Genomic DNA, 8,327 nt, shown 5'->3' with positions numbered 1-8,327 from the left:
TCACATGCTATACTATTATTATCTGCTGAGATAAATAAGCAATATATTGTACATTCATCTCCCCCAGAGAAGTAATGCTGCAAGCACACCTGAACATGAAAGTTTTTCTTATAATGACTTCCTCTGTGGCACCTCGTGCCACACATGCAGCACCTCCATTCCATGTGATCTCTCCAGATGTTTGATTCCCTGCCAGAAAGTCCGTTTGGATGTGACACATTTCCATTCCGCTTTAAGATCTCAGTCTGCAGACCGGAGTGGATGTGTGGTCATGTCTTGAAGGGAGGGGCTTGAAGGGCTTTCAGCTCGGTTTTATCATTGAGTGTAGTGGAGGACCGACTGCAGACTGGCTCCCTCTCCTCTCCTCTCCTCTCACTCGACTCTCTCAGCTCGACTTTGTCCCGTTAAGACCCGCAGGTAAGTGCAAAAAAAAAAAAAAAGAAAACCCAAACTTTGTTCGGATGTGCGGATGCTGAAGCGATCGGTGCGTAAAATGACAGATGATCTCGTGTGCGCGCAGTGGATTGTACTTTTCACGGGATATCTCGGCTGTAAGCCGCTCCCCCTTTTGTGCGCTGTTCTCTCCCAAAAAAAAAGAGAAAAAAAAGAAAACCCCACTAAAAGTAACTTGCGGTCGTACTTTAGAAAAAAAACTTTCCAGCGGTGTGTCCGTAAAATATTTACGCACAAAGAAAAGCGCAACGTGGTGTTGTAATGCGCGCTCCCTCCTTCTGATTCTTATCGAACAAAAGTATGAAGGCACGGAGGAGGAGGAGGAGGAGGGGGGTCTTTCCCAAAAACCTGGGACAGACAACTTTTCCCATCGCCTCACGCACCGCGTTCACACTCAGGAAACGAGTAACGAGTAACGCCGCCGCGCGCCGGTGTTTCCAGGACCGTGTTCGTCTTTTCTCTCCACCGCGTCGTTTAATCCAGGCGTTCCCGAAGTGTGTGTGGGGGGGGGGGGGGAATTAATCCACACTGCGCCTCGGAGAGCCCCCAACTCCGAGCGGATGTGAGGAGAAAAGCGCGACTCCTCTGGTCCCAGTTGGAGCGTTTTAACTTGAAATACGGTCTGTTCAGGCTTTCAACTAATTAATGAGGTCTTAAAAGAAAAAAAACAAAAACGTTTTACTTGCTTTTTTTTTTCTCCTTTTTATCATTTATTCTGGGGAAAAATGTGTAGTCCATGTAGGTGATTTATGTTTTCACCATCGCTGCAGAATGCGCCTGTTGAGATCTGACATGTGGAAAAATCACAGCACAAAGCTGGTTTTGGATGTTCCACCGGTCCGCCACACGTCCTCTGAACAGAAGAGCTTGTTGAGATACAGAAGCCAGTTGTTTTTAACTTTAGACGCATTCAGCATCTCCTGCAGAAATAAAGGCCACAGCGGGGTCTTGCAGCGAGGCGCTCCCTTCAGGATATCACATTCTTTGTAATCCCACCACCCCTCGGGCTATGTCATCTCATTGTGCTTGAGTTTAGAATAAAGGCCTTTTTATAACAGAGGACTATCTTTGAAAAACGTCGGCATTTCAAGCAGCAGAGAGTGGAAGGAGCTTCTTTCAATGCTTCCAGGCCAGAAAACAGCAAAGTAATTGTCCATGAAACTGTATCTGATAAATTGTGTGGTGTTTGGAAAACACGTGGAGAATGCCCCTCCGCTCCTTATAAGGTGCAGACCCAACCTGGTGACAGATGATTGGAATGGCCTCTGGAATGCGCCGCATAACAGTCTTCCAGCCCTGCGGTTTCCCAGCAGTCCGGACCCCCGCGGCTCCGTCCCGGTGCCCCCAGCACCCGCTCATTAGCGCAAACTGCCCGGAGTTCATCACGTTAATGTGTACGTTGTTTCTAAATATCCACCACCATATGTTTTTGAAGGTGAAATACAGGTTTCACATATGCTTTGCTGTTTTTTTCCAGTGCTACTTACCAAGGTCAACTGCTGCTTTCAGCTGTTTGAACTATTTCCACGCCGTTTTTATCAGTTTTAGCGGTTTCACTGAACGTTGGCCGCGCTGGAGGCCGCCATTGTTGTGATTGTTCATCTACTCGCACATAGTAGCGTCATGTTTCTTAAGTCAGAGAATTTTCAAAAGAGTTGCATAGCTGTAGCTTATTTTTTATTTTATCGCACAGCACAAACTCTTTAGAATAGACTTTTATCATGCAATTTCAAGCAGACTGGAGTTTCTTTATCGAGTAGTTTGCTTCATTTGTGCAGGTGGGAAAGATCATGTGATCCGGAGCAAATACAGGAAGCGACCCAAAGAGAGAGATGTACAGCTTCTGCTACCTTTTTGTTCAAGTGATTCAACTGATTTTTCAGTTTAAATCATGTCAGCACAGGTACTTTATTTATTTCTACAGGAAATTGCAGTCCAAATGCTGAAAATGTTTCTTTTTTTTCTTAAAACCCACAACCCAGGGAGTGAGTTCATCTTGGTACATTTCAAGTAATTAGCCAATAAAAATTGGTTCCAGGCCTGAAGGCTACCTCGAAAAAGGACATTTAATGTAAGTCACATCTCGTGTGAGCGTAGCGCAGTGTAGAAACGGTCCCTGGTTGTCCTGCTGCTTCACAGTATTGGTGATTCTAACTGACAACAATATCTCGGTTATTTGGGGAAAACAGAACGCAAACCGCTAAAGCAGTTAAAGTTCCAGTAGTTTCTGGGTTCATGACCGATTTACACAGCCAACGGTTTCGTTTGTTTTGGTTTTGTATTTAGCTGATCATTCCATTCCTCTGAACCTTTTTAAAATGCTGACGTCTAACTTTATTGAATAACTAAGTGACTCATTACTTTTCTGTGTTTCTGTTTATTCAATTGATTTTACCGCTTGAATTCCTCTCCAACGTCAAATAAAGCTGGCGCAGTGCTTACTCTCTATGTACAGTTGACCTCGATTTTCATAATTGCGGATTTTTCAATGTTTTTGTTTCTTTTTTTCCAATCTTTGCGTGCATGTTGTTTCACAAACACGCTCCCACGCGTCTATTTCCAGGCTGAAACACACATTTAACTGCAGGCTCTTGCGCTATAATGCGAGTAGCGCTTTGTACTTAGAAGGGGATTTTATAATTGGCACGATATGATATGGGTGCAGAAGAATCTGGAGGTAATTGCATGGAGTGATAACAGGGGTTTGGCAGCGTGGGGCGAGAGCCAGGGCCAGGGTTAGGACTGGGCGGGCAGGATGTAGGGAACACTGCCATGCATTTCCGGAGTCTGGCTCTGGACTGCATGGTGCGGTGAAGGCTTCTAGTTACTGTATGCTCTCTTTCTCTCCCTCTCTCTCTCTCTCTCTCTCTCTTCCTCCATCGTCTTTTCCATTCACTTTCTCCCGTCGCTCACTGATTAAAGTTCGACTTTGGATTGCATGATTATTTTTTGCCTCGTTCTCGTCAGCGTGCACAAAAGCATGAAGCATGTGCAGCGACGTGTTTACACGCATGCATTATATGTGGGTCCTTTGTTATAGCTTGATGCTACATGCTCATAATCCACCGCGCTATCAGATTCCAAAGCAGGAATCCAGAGTTTCCTTGCAAGGCAGTACTTTTTTTTTTTTCTTTTTTTCTTAACAACCACCGAGCTCAGGCAGCCAACCAAGTGGCGAACTGAATTTGAATAGAATGGAAAACTGGCAGCGACAATATTGAGATACAAATGATCAGACTGTTCTGTTCTGTTTTTTTTTTTTTTAATGGATGTTTACCTATGCTGTGCTCGGTATCGAGGTTTTTTTTTTCTTTCTCCAAATGTGGTCGAGTTTCCAGCGATCGCACGCTGACGCGTCCGTCCAAACATACATTGCTCCTGCGCGGCAGGTGCCAAAGCGGTTTTCTGGTTTTCTTCTCATAACGGACCAGTGAAACTATGTCAAGCACGTTTCCTGCGCGCAAGTCTTGTAATGCCGTGCAGATTTGTTTGGCGTAGAAATATGGTCTGAGACAGAGATGCAGCCGGCTGGCTTGTTGTGTCATTTGTTGTGTCGGTTTAGGTTTCGGATTTGTGTCATTTCTGGACAGCAGCAGGGGCGGGGGCGGCGTCCAGTTCATTAGAGGAGGCGGTGATTGACGGTGCAGCCGGCGCTCATGGGATCCTGGCTCTCGGCTTGTTCTGTTCCCCCGCTCGCCTTTGAATTCGATAGCATGTAATTTGAATGCGCTTGCATCCAGAACCGCACACAAAGTTGTATAATATGGTGAGTTTGGACGGACGGGCAGATGTTGGGCTGGAGGAGGGATTCTTAACTCTTTCCCTGGGGTAGCGACGGTCAGCCGGTGGCAGGCAAAAAAAAAAAAAACTGGCAGGGTGGGTTGTTAATTTCTTGCACAGTCACAGGAGGAGTTGAAACCTTAGATGGTGTTTATTTATGGAGTAAGTGTTTTGAAGACGTTTGTGATATACTGTATAAATTCCCGTTATTTGAAAAGCTCCCGTGTCCCTTTGTGTTCTGTTTGTTGTTCCTGATTTTGCAGTCGAGCTGACGTGGAGCAGCTCTGTGGGGGGAACACGGGGCTCTCACGTGTTCCTCTCTCTCCTGGATGATGAAAACTGCTGCTTTTTTTTTTTTTCTTTTTTCCTCTCCTGTGATGGATTTGCCACCTAATCAAGACCCGTATTACACAACAACGTTTTCAAGAGAATTTGTTAAACTTTTGGCACTTCTAGCCAAACATCTATTTATTTATAGATGCATATTCATCGTCATCATGATATCTCTATAAAAAGACTGGCAGATCTGCAACCGTTCGTACCATATTTGTCCAACCGTCCTGTTCTCCGGTTCTGTATCGCTACTTTCTCTCCAAACCCAGCCTTTGACTCTCCTGTCTGAAGCCGCCCGTCACGTGGGCGCTGGAGACCTGTGTTTGAATTCCTCTGGGTTTTAGTCACACTCTGATGAAGAGGGTTTGTTAGATCAACCTCTCACTCATATCATTTTCTAACTTTAAAGTGCAATCATTCAAGGCCAGATTACCTAACAGGCAGCGCGGCATGTCAGAGTTGGTAATTGGCATATTGGTCCGCCATCTGCTTGTTGCCAGATGCCAAGTCCTGCCAGAAGCTGCATAGCTGTAGAAAAAGACCATTGTATTTCTTGATCGCTGACTTAATTCCTGTTTTTTTTTTTTTTAGATGATTTAATTCACAAGGCAGTCTTGGTTTATATCTTAAAAGGTAAAACCTCCTCTGTTGCTCGCATGGTCCACGTTTCGTGAGGTTTTTGCGTGTGATTGATTGCGCGAGAGTGAGGTCAGCGCTCCGAAGCAGCACTTCTGATGTCATCCCACAAAGATGCATGTTCTAACCTTCGTTCCCCCCAAAAGCGGGTTATTCTGAGAAGTGTACAACCTTGTTGAGAGGGGACGTTTAGCCTTTGGGCTTCTTCTCATCTGATAAAACAAGCACAGGAAATGTCTCTGTTAGCTGATTGGCCCGGTGTTTTCCTTCACCGTCCTCCCACTGGGACCTCAGACGTGCACGGCGTGTCCCTGTGGCACAGAAAAACCACCTTACATGTCTCTCTCCTAACGGCTACATTAACTTTTCCTCTGCCCCGCCGCTCTCTTTCCTGTAACACCAGTCTCCCTCTGCCTCAGCAGCTTTTCTCCCCAAAAGAAATGATTGCTATAGCGTTCATTCTCACTTCGCCCGGCCTCGTCTCCCCGCCAACTTTCCGTTCTTTCCCCTCTGTCCTCTCTTCACCTCCGCTCTCCCCTCCTCCTCCTCCTTCTCTTCTTTCTCTCTTCTCCTCTCAGCTTTTTTGTCTTTTTTTTTTTTTTTCCCCCAAAGAGTCTCTAAATTAAACAAACATGGCTAATCAAGCGCCTGTCAAATCGCCGCTTAAAAGTCCCATAGTTTAGGGTAATGGGGAATTAGGGGGACGTGGAGGGAATAAGGTGATGTAAATCCCAGAGGAGTGTGTGAAAAATGCCGCTCGGCGTGAACACATGACCAGTGAGGTCATGTGTTTACACAGTTATCAAGGTTAACCGCTCGATGAATCGTACCGGGGGGGTGGGGGGCGGGGGACGACAGGACAGACAGGGCCGTGTGTGGGTCGGCCCTACGCCTGCTGGATTTATGCTCGTGGCCACAGGGGTGCCGTGCGCGCTGAAGTGTGTATGGCGAATGCCCGGGACGGCTCGCCGAGTCGGCGTTGGACGTCTGCCACGCTGGGAGTGAGAACTGGCAGGGGCGAGAACGAGCTTGTATGTGGTAATGATGGAAGTGAGGACTGACCTCATGCACATAAAACAATCACTGTGTCCTTACATGGGTATTCACATGAGTCAGGCTCCCACTGTAATATTGTTTCAGACTTTGGATGAGCTTCATTTCTGTTTTTTATTCCAACCAAGTATTTGAACATTTATTTTAAGTCTTGGTGTGAGTAACTTGAGCACACTGCAGTGTTGTTACACGGTCTGACAGCCTATATGTCGGCCCGTCGGTCTGAAGGCAGTCATTATTTTTGACGTCAAATTTGCCGGTTACTTTCTTGACTGAACTCTTTATAAGCTCCAAAAGCCAAATAAAGTCGGTTTATAAGAATCAAACGCTGCAAAGGAAAAGCATACTTTTGAGAAAGTGGAACTAGTAAATGTTGCATAATTAATTTTGTGAGTGACGTAAACCCAAATCATCTATTCAGACCACTGAAGTCAAGGGAAGATGTAATCATGCAAGTATTGTTGAAGCAGTGGTATCTGATCTCTTACAAATCAGGATATCTATCACAGTTTTACATAACATTAAAGTGTTACATAAATCACATGAGAAGATGCATCTATACATTTAGTTCTTGACTAATAACAATTTGACTGATCTGAAAAAATAGAATGGAAAAAAAAAAAAAGCCATGGTCTAAGGTGATTTAAAGCTGATTTAATAACAATACGCTGTAATGATTGTGTACCAGATGCGCAAAATGCTGAAACTACTTTATGCTAATAGTTTAATGTACTATGCACAATGTGATTTATGACCTATTAAAATGCCTGTGTTCTTTACGACTGTGTTTTAAAACGAAGTGCAAATCTGCTCAGCGCTGCTGTTATTGTTGTAATTCCTCAGCTGGCTCGCCATGGCTTTTATTCACTAACTTTATTATAAGATTTCTAGGTCATTTAGCCGTCTGAATCTCAAACGTTGCCACACTTTTTCCCTTCACTTCGCTGCAGATTCAGATTTAAATCTATAACACTCTGATATATTGGATAGTTCTCATCAAAACACAAAAAAAAACCCAATTTTATCAGATATAAGTGATTGTGGCTGCTACATCCAATCACTCCATTGTCATGTGAACAGGAATAACGCACGCAATGCCCTCCAACATGATGTCAAGCTATTTGCGTGAGCATGTAATTTAGCATGATCTGTGCAGAATAATAGTAAATCAGGCCCATAAGGAGTTTTTTTTTTTCATTTTTCAATTTAACAGCTACACTCTAATATTTTACCGTACTGCATATATCTATAGATATATTCGCTAAAGCAGCACTTTAAAAAAAAAAAAAAAAACTATATGTGAAATTTTTGTCAAAGTATTAGAAAATATGAACCTTTCAGTTCTTCAATAGTTTTAATTTTTTTTTGGGACTTTCATGCTGATTCAGCCAAAGAGTTGTTTTTGGAGCAGAAATTCCAGCAGGATCACTGTCACTGTAATGACATCGAATCCCATTCAAACACAAAACAGGCAAATTTAATGTGTAAATTAAGATTGATCACACATAGACCAATTTTTGAAGGGAGGTTGTATTTATGCTGAGTTTTTATGCTCAGTTCAATATTTTTTGTTAATTTTTATATTATATTTTATACACTAGCCTTTATATTTTTAAGACCAAGAGCAACATTTATCCTAGAGTGACAAACTGGGAACACAGTGCTTTACTCTGACTTCTTTTTTTAGCCTTTTATAGCTCTGCTTTTGTCTCCTGAGGAAATTATCTTTTTCTCTCTCTCTCTCTCTCTCTCTCTCTCTCTCTCTCTCTCTCTCTCTCTCTCTCTCTCTCTCTCTCTCCCTCTTGTCTCTGACTTTGTCGATCAACAGTTTTGTTCCAGGCAAGAAAGTGCCCAGTTGGTTTATTACAGCATTTACTCTTTAAACAAAAACAATTGCACAGAAGAAAGCCAAAGCAATGAGCTAAACAGCACTAAAATACTCTCTGTGGTTTCTAGGGGATTTCAGCACAGTGTGACGCTTACCTGGAGGCCAAACACAATGGGTTAACTTACCCAGGTATAAGTCATTAATCGGCAATCAAAATGATGGCCTGCATGCATTCATTTAGCTT

The 8,327-nt window shown here is 43.7% G+C and overlaps 1 protein-coding gene across 5 annotated transcripts in view; it reads left to right on the top strand.

Annotated features, from left to right (window-relative positions):
- Nucleotides 1–284: 284 nt before the first annotated feature.
- Nucleotides 285–8,327, top strand: part of LOC115404433 (non-muscle caldesmon-like) — a 51,068-nt gene continuing 43,025 nt past the window's right edge. For all 5 annotated transcript variants that reach the window (XR_003933351.1, XR_003933352.1, XM_030113763.1 and 2 more), the window contains exon 1: nt 285–417. The gene's annotated coding sequence lies outside the window, so the exon portion shown is untranslated. The remainder of the gene's footprint in view (nt 418–8,327) is intronic.

Source organism: Salarias fasciatus, chromosome 17 (assembly GCF_902148845.1).
Source record: "Salarias fasciatus chromosome 17, fSalaFa1.1, whole genome shotgun sequence".
Taxonomy (NCBI): domain Eukaryota; kingdom Metazoa; phylum Chordata; class Actinopteri; order Blenniiformes; family Blenniidae; genus Salarias; species Salarias fasciatus.
The sequence above is the reverse complement of the archived record's forward strand: the minus strand, read 5'-3'. Positions and strand labels throughout refer to the sequence as shown.